We start from the raw sequence: 15,410 nt of genomic DNA on the forward strand, positions 1-15,410 counted from the left end.
CATGTTTCTATTAGTTACACTGTGTTACATGGCAGCACCTCATTAACAGTGTTTGAGGCATTGGGTAACAGTGCTGCTAATGAATATGTCCTCTGCTCGAATCAACATATGGGGAAATGACAGTAAATCCCGACCTCCCCCCCACTGACCCTTTGTTCGCCGTCTATTCATGAGTGTGTGAAGCCATGGGATTTATTAGAGGCACAGCTCTCCAGCACTGATCCCCTCTCTCCAGCAGACAGCCTGTTTGTTTTGCAGACAGAAAACATTGGCGAGCAGCAGAGCTTGAGTGGACACCGGGCTGCTACTGTGATACATTAATGACCACTCATTTTCCATGGTGCGCCGGTTCTCTCAATGAGAGCGCTGCATGGTAAGCACCTGTAAGCATCAGCCAAAATGACAGGATGTCCCCTTATCCTCGTAAATACCGAACACACACAGTAGCAGCTCGGCTGAAGACAGAAAACCAAACTCAGCCACTAACACCGCCCCTCATGCTTTACCCTCTCCAAGCTTGCTATCTATTACAATAATGACTGAACCCATGAAAAATGTAAGAATTTTCCAGCTACTCTCTTGCTTCATGTTTAGAATCTGTACTTGGAACAAAGTGGAAGTGACCCAGGTGACCTTGACATGCTAGATGGATGAGGGATTAGGCTCCAATATTGCTGTAAAGATCAAAGACTTTTCCCAGAGTAAAGACGAAGCTTTCATTCTTGACTTCATTTGATAATTAAGGACATTTCCGTCTGATCTGTATGTTTGCTGTGCTTTGAGCATTGGCATATGTTACTGCAATAAGTGCTTTTCAAGTAAAAGGGTTAAAACTAGTTTTAAACTCTACTAGTGGTATGGTTACAGCAATCAGCCCAAACATGAAGATTTCACCAACTACGAGTTAGACAGATGCAGCATACCTTCCAGGTAGGGATGCACCGATTGTGAAATTCCGATGTTTAAAATAACAACTTGTGGCCGATGCTGATGTTTTTTCTTTGTTACATGTATTGCAAACTGCATATCGTGGATCTTTCTCGAAGCGTCCCAGAAGTGTCTCTATGCTTGGCTACGTGTTGAATACGCGTCTGTTCTATTTTTGACATGATGTGCCACAGACGTGTGCAGTGGGGTTTCAGAGCCTCCGGAAAAAAAAAAAAAGGAAATGGGTTCTCCTCAGCACAGTGCTCAGGCCGATGCTGATGTTCAGCCATTGGTGCATTCCTAGTTCCAGGTGGGTCACATCAACATCAGATAAAAAAAACTTTAGTTCATACAAACCTTTCCAACATTCCCCACCAGCCTCAAATGTACTGTGTTTTGTCTTAATTAGCGAGTGTAAGCATGCTAACATGCTAATCCAAGATGGTCAACATGATAAACAAAGCATGTTAACCATGTTGCTGTTGTCCTTCATAATTTCTGTATTTTAGCAATTTAATATCCACCCACAGTGATTTTCTGTGATTACACCTGTCTTGTTTTATTAGTTCCTCATATAGATGCAGCACTTTCCTTGAGAGGACATCAAAAGTAGTAATTGATAGATAGGTAATAAGGAAGGAAGGATTAGTAATATGCCATTTGACATCAGTCTATCAGAATCTGTTCTTAAAGTAGTCAGTATGCAGTAGACATTTGTCTCGAAACGAATTATTAGTCTTTGGCTCATCGAGCAGCCTGTTAGTCATTACCGACCAACTCAGAGATATTCAGGAACTATTTATTCATCAATTTGTAGTTACTGCCTAATTTGTTCCTGACTTGATGACTGTGTAACTTCAGTGTCCATTTTGTGGACTTTGTGTTAGTGACCCACAACTTTATCCAGTTATCACAACTTCAGGTCCTAATGATTGGTGCTGGAGTATCCAAACTTCCTGAACTTTTCCACAAGAGTGAAAAGAAAGAAATTGCTTTATTGGCTTGCAGGCTGAAGCTGGATGATGCTGTCTGTCGGAGCAGATGCCACGGTAAATTGAGAGCCGCTCTCATCTCTGCAGTGCTCCAAGTTAAAACCAGAAGGCATGCTCGGTCTTCCCCTCCTCAGCACTTTGGAAGGAGGAAGGAATGGAGCGCAATGTTGGCTGGAGATGACTGTCGGATCTCGACTGGAAGTGTTGTTGCAGCGGTTCTGAGCGTGTGATCTGTTTGATTGTGTCAGGCAACAGGAACTGTCTGGCCAAAGCCACAGATGGTGTTTGGAGCCGTTGGCACTTTGCAGTCACAGAGGCTCAAGATGCTCTCAGCTCTAATGCTGTCTTTATTGTGGTAAAATGTAGAGGCAGACAGCAGCAGTCTAACACCCTATCGTGTATGGTCAGGTACTTCAAAGCAGCCTTTAATGTTGCATTGTTTTTTCGCAAGTCTTTTGCTGCCATCTTGGCCACGTCTTCCCTGCAAAAGAGGTTTCCAACTTCAATTGAACTAACCTCGTTCAGTCAAATCAAATATTGGGTTTCTTCTGGGTCTCCTTCATCTCTATGCTGTTTTTATTGACATGCAAAGGGATTTTCTTTTTTACTCTAGCACTAACCTTTTTATTATCATTATATTATTATTATTATTATCAGTTTACCAATCAATCAATAACAAAGTGTAACATGATGAAGGGTGTTACCAAGAATCATCACCACACTGCAGTTTGCCTCAACTCTACAGAACGTTTGACCATCTTTCAAAAAGGTTGTTTTTTTACTGCCTGGAAACTCATTGTTACAGTTAGTGTCACCACTGTCAATCAGATTTTCCAGCAAACAGACAAAATCAGGGACTAGTGACAGTGGTGGGAGTTGAGTATTTAGCAGTTAAGCAGCCACTGTTTTCTCAGGAGTTGGTGGAAACCTACGTACTTACCGCTTACCACTTACTTTCCTCAAGTGGCCAAAAACACAATGTAAAATTAATGCTAATGCCGTTATATGTCTGCTGGATGTGTAAATATGAAACTGTTTGCAAGCACATTTGTCACATTAACTTAAAATATTGGCTGACTACATCAGAAACTGAGAAATATTGCCTGGTTTCCGAAGACTAAATCCTTGTCAGGCAACAGCCAGATGGTTCTGAAACTGGTGCACTGCTAGTCAATGATGTGGTGTGGTACAAAACCTTTAGTGCTTAAAGTCGCTTTCTCCTGAGTGACAAATGGGCCAAACATAAATAACTGAAGATTGGTTTAGTATTGGTAAACCTGGTAAAATTGGTAAAGTATTAGACTTTTTTTTTTTATTAAATTGAACAACAAAATAAGTTGTAAGTCTACACCCTCTAGAACCACCCGTTTAACCATTCTTTTGCTCTGACAACATTAAGACTTAATAGACACAAAAAGAACTTTGTAAAGATCATGGTTTAGATCAAATTCACCTCTTTACTTAACTTGGGGAACCTTTGTTGTCATGGCTACAGTAGTAATTAGTAATCATGGAACGTCTCAATGATTCAGATGTCCATGAAGATAAATTTAAATGGTCTCTTGTGTCGATCATTAGGTAAATTACTTAATTTAAATACAGGTCTGGAAAATGTCAAGAAGGGACCATTGGATTTTTAGCTTTCAGAGCCCCTTCTGACTCTGCAATCTCCTCTGGTGTGTTTTTTCAAAAGGATGCCAAGTGAATGCATGTTCCCAAGAGAGATGAAAAGGTTGAAAGCAAATCAGAAGCTTGTAATTTCATGAATGTTCTGGAGGCGCAAAGGCTTCTCCGACCTCTTGCAGTCGTCATGATCTCCATGTCTCCAGGGGTTTTTCTTGTCTCTCTCTCATACATACTGCCACTGCTAGGGACAGGGAGTCAAGAAGGTTCAATAGGGATGGTGGCACCTCACGGAAACCAATTATACACGGGCTCCAAAGCCTTCATTTCTGTGCTGGAGCTTTCAATGGTTTTGATATTCCATGATGAATTACCACAACCAAATGAGAAGGAGAGAGACGAGGGGGAACAAGCAAAGCGAGAGAGCGAGAGACTCCAGGAGGAATTCTTTGCCTTAACTCCCTCGGGGCGTTCAGTGTGTTGGTGGAGTACAGTACGTTTCTCTGGCAAGTGTATCTCCTCTCTTCCACCCACGCAAGTCTCTCAAACCGAATGAGGTCCCAGCGGAGGAGTTCCTTCATCCAGTCGCAGTGTGCGTGCTCTTGTGTAGCACACCTCCTCTTAATTACACAAGTGCTGAAAATGTTGTTTGACAGACTTTTTTAAATATTTTCCCTTTCACAAAGTTAATTTCCACAGTCTCTAAGATAATCTCACGGGATGCAAGTTCATTAAGCGAGGAAAGTTAGACGGAGCTCTTTGTACTTTGCATGTCGCCTCTCATTGATTTAAGGATTGCTTTGACTGTACTGTAAGTGAGTACTGGGCGTAATTTCATTTCAATTCATTGTGTCTTTGCTCTAGCTTCTCCTTTTGTCCATACATACCACAGTTTATATTTAGCAGCAAATGCATCATTACACATCACACTTACTAAACAATGCATACACAACTGTACTGGAAATATAACCCATCTGAGCCAACGCCAGTAAGAATCCTCACTAGAATAGAAAAATTATCAGAACAATCTAATTGCATTAAAAACTCAGTCTGTGGTGCAACACTGGGCACATTTACATGCACACACACTGTACATGATGATCATTAGCAGTAATATGCTTAAGGCAATGATTTGTTTACAATGTTTGAACTCTGCACAGTTCAAAGTAATGTGATTTTTCAAATGAACCACTTATTATTGAAATGATGTAATAGTCAGTCCAGCATTCGCCGCCCCACAGCTCCATAGCACAGCGGTTAGCTTTGTAAATGAACACAAAGCCGGGAGAAGTGCCCCAAGACATCTATTGTACAAAAACTGAAAAGACAGAGGAGAAATCTAAATAACTTAAACTCTAATAAACTCTAAATAATTTTATCACTGTCATGGTTATGTGTGTGATAATGATGTGGTAATATGTAACAAGACACTTTTTTACAACCTGGCATACTCATACTCACAGAGTGATGGTAAGTCGGTGTGTTAAATCCAGACTCGTGATTGGCTGCATACAGGAAAAACGCAGATGCATAATGCATGGCATATACAGTATTTCAGTGCAGGGAGTTTCTTGGTTGAAGTCTCCGTTGGTTGCCTGGCAACCTAGCAGAGGCAAGAAGACCCTAGGAAGTGACTGTGCTTGGCCACCGAGAATTATTAGAATTAGTGTATAATCAGCTGAATATAAGGATCTGTAATTGTGACCTCATGATGAGTCTTTTGTATCTACAGATGTAGCAGGTCCTCCTGAAATACCATGCTTCAACAGTAGCCCACAATGGACAAACCAAACTCAAGATAGAGACTTTTCAAATCAAATCAAATCAGATTTTATTTGTATAGCCCAAAGTCACAAAGTACATTTGCCTCAGAGGGCTTTACAATCTGTACAGGGAGTGACACCCTCTGTCCTTAGACCCTCGGTTCCAGTGAGGAAAAACTTGCCCACAAAAAAACTTTAACAGGGAAAAAATGTGGAAGAAACCTCAGGAAGAACCACAGAGGAGGGATCCCTCTCCCAGGACGGACAGACGTGCAATGGATGTCACGTGTACAGAACAAATCAACACAAACATATTGTACAATTACAATGACTGATAAAATGACAATGAATTACAATGACTGATAAAATGACAATGAATTACAATGAATGATAAAATGACAATGAATTATAATGAATGATAAAATGACAATGAATTACAATGACTGATAAAATGACAATGAATTACAATGACTGATAAAATGACAATGAATTATAATGAATGATAAAATGACAATGAATTACAATGAATGATAAAATGACAATGAATTACAATGAATTATAAAATGACAATGAATCACAATGAATGATAAAATGATTACAGTAGCAGTGGAACCTGTGATAGAGATAGAGAGACACAGATGCACAGCAGCAGCAAATCATAAACGAACTATAAACTGTAATAGAGATATGGTAGCAATAATGACAGTAATAATATATGTAGTGGACGTCATGCAGGATCACAGCAGCAGCCATGATCCATGACAACCTGCTGGACGACAGAGACAGAAACTCCAGGGAAGAAGTTTAGTTAGTGACATGCATTGATGAGACATGTATGTTTACAGATGGTGGTGATGACTGCAGCCACCTTCATGCTTGAAGGATTTCAGTTGGTTGAAATCTGTGATTTCACCACTAGATGACTAAATTCTACACAGCGGTCCTTTAATGGACTCTCCCAGAATTATTATCTCAGTTTGGTCCTGTTACTCATCCCTCTTAACAATTGTAGTGATGTTTTTGAATGAATTTTAATTCAGTCATTTATTAATATATGAAAACATGTTCAGTGACATTTCGCCTTTGTTTCATCTGATGTGAACAAAACTACTTTTGTAGATCTTGTTGGCTTGTAGAAAAGTCTTTGTGGTAAAGGTTGAAGTTCAAACCGTATTAAAACTCAGAGAGTTTGGCCGTAACGAGGTGGAGTGCTTCACAGATTCTGGCCGACATCTTTGCAAATGTGATTTATGCTTACGAGGAGCTCAAATCTTTAATTACTGTGCAAATTACTGGCCACCGTAATTCATCAGTATACAACCACCAGAACCTCATTTCCACACTAATTTAATGAATAATTGCCTTCTTGGAAAACCTGCCTCTTCTAGTATAATGGCAGAGGCCTCGGAGGATACGGCCACTAATGTAGAGCCGAGTTCACACGTTCAACCGGACCTCCAACTGCTAGGCCTACATGTTTTTAATGAAACTCATGATGGTGTTGTGGGGATGAACTGGCTTTAATTGCATTGACGTTCACATCTTCATGCTGCAGGGAATTCAGCTATTGTAAAACAGGTTGTCGAGATCTCTGGTGCTTTTATTTTCCGATTTAGACGGTAGTGGATCATTGACCGTCTGCCTTAATTTGTTCCCCAGCTTGAGAGAGGCCACTAACCACTAATTCCCATCAGTATTTAAAAAATAAAGCCTTGCACATGAATTACTACAGCTCATGGGGCTGAATTCTGTTCTCTGCACGAGTCAAATGTTTTCGAAGTGTTTTCTTTCTCATGATGGTTTCTCAGTCTCTATGAATATTTGACTTTGATTGTGAAAGATCAATCAGTGTTAATCTTACTGTGCAGACATGTTCTGTTAAAGTAAAAGTGCGGTTACTGAATCTAATCCTTTACCCACAGAGGGACCCCAAAACATAAATCCAATCCCTTCGCTATTGATTCAACCCTTCGTGTTAACTGTACTTCCTTGAACAGAAAGAGAGGAATCCGAAGGAAAGCTGGTACAAACGCACTGACCTTCACTCGCTCCAAAAACACAAGATCCTGGAACGGCGCACTCTCGTATCCAATCAATTACTCGGTGGCTTAATTGATTTGCAAAGGTAATCACTGGGCACACATCCACCAGGACCAACTATTTGATGTTTTAATAAATGGTTTTACAGCAGAACTGGACGACCGGATCGATTCTGCCTCTGCAACCTTGATTATAGCACGAGTTGGGAGAAAAATAGCAGCGTAGCAGCGGGACGAGCCGGACGATGCGATTGGTTGGGCTTACCTTTATTGTTTACACTGGAGTGTTGCACAGCAGCGTGGTAAAGATCAAAGCCGACCACATTACTCAATTTCCTCTTACAGGAAGGAAACTGAGACCAGACGCTTACTGTAGATCTTATAACACTGCAGAAAATGCAGTAAAATGTAAAAATAAATATGAATCCGAATCAGTCACCTACAATTGACATTTACCGTGATGGAGACAACACTTTCTGACACGAAAAACGCTGAGTCACTGTCACTGATCAGTACTTTTTAAACTTTGATGCCATTTTCTTCTGTCAGATCTCCAAAATACTTTGTGGTTTCAACTTCTGAGATGAGATGTGAACATTGTGACTAAATAAAATAAATGAACTAATAAATAAGCTGACCAAAGTTTAGACTTTGTAGCCTGTTGGCTTTTAATCAGTACTATAAATCTAGTACTACACAACATCATCTTTATGGTGATGATGATGGCACCAAGAAAGAAAAAGAGATCCAGCTGTCTTCTCAGCCTGTAGCTGAATCTATATTTTCAAGTTCTTCCTTTAGGTTAATAATTTCAACTTTTTGTTCAACTCAGCCTCTGTATTTCATTTTGTCATATGCTGGTGCTTTCTACTTTTCCTTCTTATCTATAGATTTCATTTTTATCTTTCACAGCCACTGCTCAGTACAGTTCAGCCGTGCCTTTCCTACATGTCAGGTCTCTGGTTTTACCTACAAGATTCACATTTCAGTGCATCTGATCATCATCTGTGATGTGAAAACATCAGATTCCCACACAGTCAAAGATATAAAAAGTGTGAATTCTGGTCATAATTCAGTAAATAAATAAAAGCCTAGCTCACTGAGGAGTGTCTCTCCTGTGTGGCTGCAGCACTGTAAGCTGAGGTGTCGATCACATTGGTTGGGTCAAACGTAGTTTAGCAGACTTCGCTGGCAGAGTGGAGGACGTGGAGCAGCAAACACAAACAAGTGTGCATCGCTCTGCACTCTGTTCCCATCACAGTTGGTTCTGTAGTTAAACAGGACTTTGTTTAGAAAGTCAGAAAGCTTTATAGCGTGCCACGCTGTTACCCAGCTTTTACTCTGTGTACAATGACAAAGCTTTAAAAAAGCGCTGATTGAACTGACACGAGGTCAGGAGCTTCTCTGTGATTTGTACCATGAGTGTTTATGGACAGCTCTACTGTGCAGCCAAACACTCTCCTCTAAGAGAGCAACAGACACCTCCACCTTCACCACTGAGTGCTTCCAGGTTCACTCTGATTCATCAAACTGTTATTGGAGGCCAGCTATGATGGGACTATGTCTGCTGTGTAGACTGACACGTCCCCCGGCCAAGTCGTGCCAAGAATTTATGATTCTCTAACAGCCCCGTCTGACACAGTAATCATCTTAAAAGACAAATATACCGTGTAGTCTCATCTCAGCATAAGACATTGGACTTCAGTGGAAGATGGTTAAGTTCAAATATGTAGGAGCATCCTTTGTTGCTGATAATTGATGCTAAATTTCAAAGGAGTGTTGTCCTGGCTGCTGTTCATGAAAATAAACATTTGATAATTAAGACTTTCAAGACAAGAGATTGTAATGCTTTAATGCAATTAACTGTCCCCATGAGATCAAGTGTGATCAAAGTGCAAGACGAGAAACGCAGAGGCTTTACCTGTCAAATCAAATGCAAGTGTGATATTTTGTTGCTTATTTGTTTAATTCTAAAGAGCCAGTGAACATTAATCAAACGTGACATTTGCAAAGACAGCCAAGCAACTAAACTGTAGTTAATGCAACAACAAGAAAGAGCTTTTACAAACAGATGATTTATGAGTGATACTCAAAAAAAAAGTTGGTGCAACATTGACTCTTTCAGGGTTTGAAACATGACGCCATATCTACAACACAGTTTAAAGGCTGTCACCGCACAATATGATATTATGGTGTAAATTAACACATTAACACCACTACCAACTACTACTACTATATACTTTGGAGATATATATATATAGATAATATATATATATATATAGATTATAGATATATAATATATATATAAATATATATATATATATATATATATACACACACACACACACACACACACATCCTCACACACACAGTTTATACACAGATAGGCTTGAAAAATACAACCGCACACACACAAAGGGCTGGTAGACATGCACGTAGCGGCGCCCCGGGAGCAGTTAGTGGTTCAGTACCCTGGTCAAGGGCACCTTGGTGGTGCCTAGGAGGTTCCTAAGTCACATCCCTGAGGACTGAGCCACTGTTGCCCCTAAAGCTGTAACATGGGCCACCACCAGGGCACCATTCTAATAATCGACCAGTTGACAGGTAGCAACTGACTAGCAGCAGACTCCCTTCCCAGTGTCTGTTGGTCTGTTTTGTATCCCTGGCCCTACCTCAGGGACTCTTGGGTGACAGAAAGAAAGTTACATGTCCATTCCTCTATTCATCTTCATTAGGCAGTGTTGTCATTTTTCATGTATAATCACCTCACAGTATTTTGTCCCCGCGGGCGCTCACACTGACTGCCTTCTTGAAAATAAGACAAGCAAATTAAGATATTTGAGTATCATAACAAACCTTTTTAACAAACGTAGCTGTGACCTTAAAACAAAAGCCTTTAATCTGAACCTGGACAGACAACGTGAAGCTCAAGCAACGTGCTGTGCAGTCGGCTTCATACTGTCTCTTTTAACAATCTAATGGGAAAGTCTAACAAGATAGTTTGTCCCCACCAAGTTTGCTCTGAAACTTTGTTCCTTAGTTTTACATGAAAATGCACTTGGATGTCTTTGCAGATAACTTGAATGAAAACGATGATAATTTAAACGAGGACAAATATTCTTTCGTTAATCCTCCAGCTTCTTTGTACACAGCTGCCCACCTTCACAGTCTGCCACGGTGCGGAGCAAACGGCGCCTCTGGGAGACATTTCTGAAGTTTAACATTTCCATGGGTTTACTAGTTGAAAGGCTGCCCACCAGCAAGTTTTAATTGCCTTTGGGGGCCGTTCAGGGCAGGTCATCCGTCACTTCGGTTCAGGGCTGCGCCTGCACGCCTCCCTGCGAGATCAAACTGTCTGAATGAAGCCTAGTCAAACCAGCACTGCCCTCCACGGCGACAAACACAACAAAGTGTCCAACCTGGACCTCCTGCTTTGGATTTCATTGGTCTGTATCTCTACATGTAATCCTGCCAGGTCAGGTGTGTATACTGAATGTGATTTCAGTTCTGATACTTTTATGTAACATGAGTTTAAACAAGCTGATACTGTTAACAACACGTGACAAAGTGATTAGCAGTCAGACTTCATTTTGCTCTGCTCAGCTTTCTAATCATGTCGCTTTATACTGTTAATCTCTTATGATTTGGAGTGCTCCCAAAAATTTATCGGGATTATGTTCTTACTTGATTTCCAGTATTTCTGTCCAAATGGCACTGTTTTTCATTTGGGATTAATATCTCATATTAAAACATATAGTCAAAAAACCCAGTTTTGGATTGATAAATAATAATAAAACCAAGGTTTCAGTCATCTAATGGTCTCATACTGATATGAAGATATTTCATTTTACACTTAGCTTTCTGTTTCACATGGGTATAATGGCATTTTTTAGTAAAACATGGCAGCAGGGGTGTTTCCATTTGCTGCATGCAGTGAAGTGCCCAGCAGCAAACAGCAGACAGACAGAATTAGACACTGGTGAACATCGTGGAGCATTTAGCTGCTAAAGAGACAGACGTTTCCCCTCAGGAGTTGGTAGAGACCAGACACAGAGCTTGTTTTTTTACCAAACAATCATTTCATCTCATCTTGTCTTTTTAATTGAAATTGATCAGACTCTATTATCCTTGTTTATAGTTTTAGCAGAAATCCTTTTATGTAAACACTGATTTTGCTACGTTTGCTGTGTCTGTGATGCATTAAAACCCAAAAGGATGCAGTAAACTCACTATCCATGCGTGCAGGGGATCTGTGTGTTTTTATATTATTAACCTCATTTATGTGCACATGTTTTCTCTCAGCTCACAGTCTTTACAGAGGGTGGAGCAGAGGAGACACAGGTGAAGAGAAGTTAGTGTTGTCTGTATCAGTTACATCCATGCTCAGCTGCAACGACAAGCTCGACCAATAGTTGGTTAAAACAGATCGTGATGTGGTTTTGTATGTTACGTAGAGCTGAGGTGTTATGTGGAGTGAGCAATGTGCCAGAGTCCATTTAAACAATAGTCTGCTATTCCTATAAATGCTACATTGTTCATCAGCAACCTTTTGTTGTTGTATCACCTCCTGTATATCTGTGTGTGTCGTGTTTTCTTTATGTAAATACAGGTGTGCGGGTGCCAGTTCCTGGTTGGCCCCAACTGCCAGAGGCGGGGTCACGCTTGACAGTGTCCTTGAGGAGGTACAGGACCGGGATTGGCGTGGCAACCTCGTCCGACCAACCAATCCACGGGAATTGCTCCATCCCGGGCATTTAAACAACATTAAGGGCGGCTTGTTGTTTTGTGTGGTAAGCTGGCCTCGTTGTTTGAATTGTGTAATTGTTAGCTGGTTAACTCTTGTTTTGTGATTCTTTCTGGGACTAGGCAGGGTTTAGTTTAGTTATAGATTTACTGATTATAAATGTAGAGAGATTCATTAGTTTAGGGGTGCTGTTTTGATGTGTTTTTTGTTATTCATAATTAAATTAGTGAGGTTTTTCTTTCCTGTTTTGATTAACTTCGATAGTGTAGGCTCTGTTAAGAGTTCTCTTTTTGTTAGATTTACTTGTTTTTTTGAACAGCCTCCGCTCGCCCTTTGTTCCCTTAGCATCTCACCTCCTTTTGTTTAGGCAATTTGATTTTGTAATATATATAAAAATATATTTGTTTTAAACCTTAACACCTGTTTTTTTTTTTTTTGTTACTTCCCCTATGCCTTAAGCTGGCTGTAACACCGGTCATATGATCATTTTGGAGAAATTTGGCCCCATGTGCTCTGACACCAGTCAGAATTTTCAAAGAAGGGATTAACAGGAGTAACAGACAAAGTGAATGACTAAATGAAATGATTTTCTTAAACCGACGTGAAGACTGGTGCATTATTATTAATAAATCATGTTTGGCAAGTCTGCATTGGCATGGCAGCAATTTTTGGAATAACATTTGGTGTTTACCATTTATTGGAGCAAGATGCCACAGTTAACTAATTATGTTAGAAGTTAACAATTCTTTCCACGTTTGGACCGGACCTATTCACGTTCATCCAGGTAGAACAAGAAAAGTAATGGAAACAGGCTCTAAGCCAAAGAAATAATGAATGTGCATGACTTTGTAATAAAAACTGTTCTGCTGGATCGCTGGGAAATAAAAAAAAAAAAATATGGGAAGACTTGTTAAATATGACTCCTTTAACAGTTTGTTTGTTCAGGTCCAAATATTCTGTAATATTCAGTGTACTGGAATAGAACCAGAATCATAACAATATATCAGCACAAATTTAACACGACAATGTCAAAAAAAACCAACAAAAAAAAACCCATCACTACATACATCATTGATGTATTATCAACATCATCAGTATTCAAAGTTATAATAATAAAAGAGAAAATGGTTATATGGAGCTAGCATTGCTCGTCTGCAACCTTCTGTCACGATGGCAGTCTATGTTCAGACCGCCTTAACTGTTGTTCCTTGTGTTTCCTGTTGATTTCCTTCTAACCTCTGATCCTCTTTTGCTCAGGTCCACCACCACCATCACCTCCTGCCATATACCTGCTCTCCACCAACCATCTCCGGACGAATAAATCCCCTTCTCTTGCCAACCTTTGTCTGAGCCTGCATTGTGGGTCAGTTCCTGTGTTATCATGACACCTTCAGCTAATTTCAAACTCTTTTAAGCACTTACACAAATGATTTGATTATATGACTAACAGTGGCCAGGCTGAAGACTCCACTTTAAATGTTTAAAGAAGGTTAATTTAGCATATAGGTAAATTCAAAAAGCAAAAACGGTTGGAAACGATACCTTGCCATCTTAACCACTGAACCTGAAATTTACACTTGCAAAGGTCACAGACTGAACAGCAAGAAATGATTTATAGGAATAATCAAATCGGTCGAGAGCAAACAAGTAATAAAGTGAGTCAGTGCTAAATCAAGACAGGCATAAGAACAAATAAAGAAAAAAAAAGCTGAACTGTGAGGGAGCTAATGAGAGCTGACTGGAGGTAAAAAAGTCATTTCTAAAGGAGAAAGTGATGTATTGTTGCATGGCTGTGCCGGTTGCTGTGCCTGTGGCTGCAGCAGGCCCTCAGAGAGCCGCAGTCCACCCTCACCTGATTATTTTTCACCTTGTTTACGGCTGCACTCCTTCATGGGACTGCCTCCATCTCCCTCCCTGCATGGACCTGTCTCATTACGTCCATCTCAACGAGTCACTCAGCCGAGGGAGGGAGGGAAGGAGGGAGAAGGAGAGAGGGAGGGATGGGTAGGGGACAGGTAATACAAGGACAGGTGAGGAAAGACGATTAGAAAGAAATGAATATAGCAGAGGAGCGTTGTCTAAATCCGTCCTGACACAAGACGAGAAAGTGTTTAGTGTGGAAATCACTCCGAGCGTGTAAATTCATCTGAAGCAGGACGGGCAGGAAAGGACAAAGTAGCACCTTACATAAAGCGAGGTCCTACTTTATATCAGGAATTACGTCTTGGAAAGGAGTAAACGCTCCTTGTTGTGGTGCACGTCCACAAGCAGACCGTCCTGCAGCACTTTCTGCATCTCATTAGTCTTTCCTCATACGCTGTCAGTCACAGCCAAGGTGTGAGCTGACATGTAATATTGAGAAAATGAATGCGTGTCACATTTATTTTCCGGTGAAATTTTCATGTTTGGGAGGTAGCATGCCCAGACTTTCAAACAGGATAACATATATATATATATATATATATATATATATATATATATCCTTCCAGTAAATAGACTTAGCCTTGCACTGAGTCCAAAAGTCTGTAACCTTCTCAAGGTTCATTCATTTATCAGTCCACAACGCAGGGCTGCGCAGTGTGCAAATGAGAGTGGTATAAATTATTAAAATAAAATATTGCTTTAAGTCCTTCTATTCCAACATTACTGTTTGTCAGAGACTAGCAGTGCGATGAACATCATGTTATCATGACAGTAGAAGACCTAATGTCATGCTGGAAGGATGGAACAATGGCTAAATGACGCTCTGAAGTTTTTTGGCAACATCAAAACTGGCATGGTCATTTTCAAAGAGGTCCCTGACCCCTGACCTCAACATATGTGAATGAAAATGGGTTCTCCGGTTACTGAAACCTTAAGATGGTGTATCATCCGGTTTGTATCCCGCATCGGACGGCTGTTTACTGTGTGTCACTCCCCCTCTCTCTGCCCCCTGCTTCCTGTCTATCTTCAGCTGTCCTATCATTAAAGGCATAAAAAAGCCCCAAAAAATAATCTAAAAAAAAAAAAAAAAAAAAAAAAAACGGATGGTGTATCATAGGCACATAACCGGCAAAGATACAAAGATTTACTACAACAAAGCTTAGAGGCACAGATCAGACCTTTTTCACAGCAGACATTTTGACATGACATAGTAGGGTCAACGCAGGTGTTTACAATGATACTAATCAAGCTGGTAATGTGTGGACAGTGGTCCCTCGTTTATCGCGGGGGATACATTCTAAAAATAACCCACAATAAATGAAATTGTGAAGTAAGTTTTACAATTATTATACATGTTTTAAGGCCGTAAAACCCCTAACCACACACTTTTATACCCCTT

Source organism: Larimichthys crocea, chromosome XII (assembly GCF_000972845.2).
Source record: "Larimichthys crocea isolate SSNF chromosome XII, L_crocea_2.0, whole genome shotgun sequence".
Taxonomy (NCBI): Eukaryota; Metazoa; Chordata; class Actinopteri; family Sciaenidae; genus Larimichthys; species Larimichthys crocea.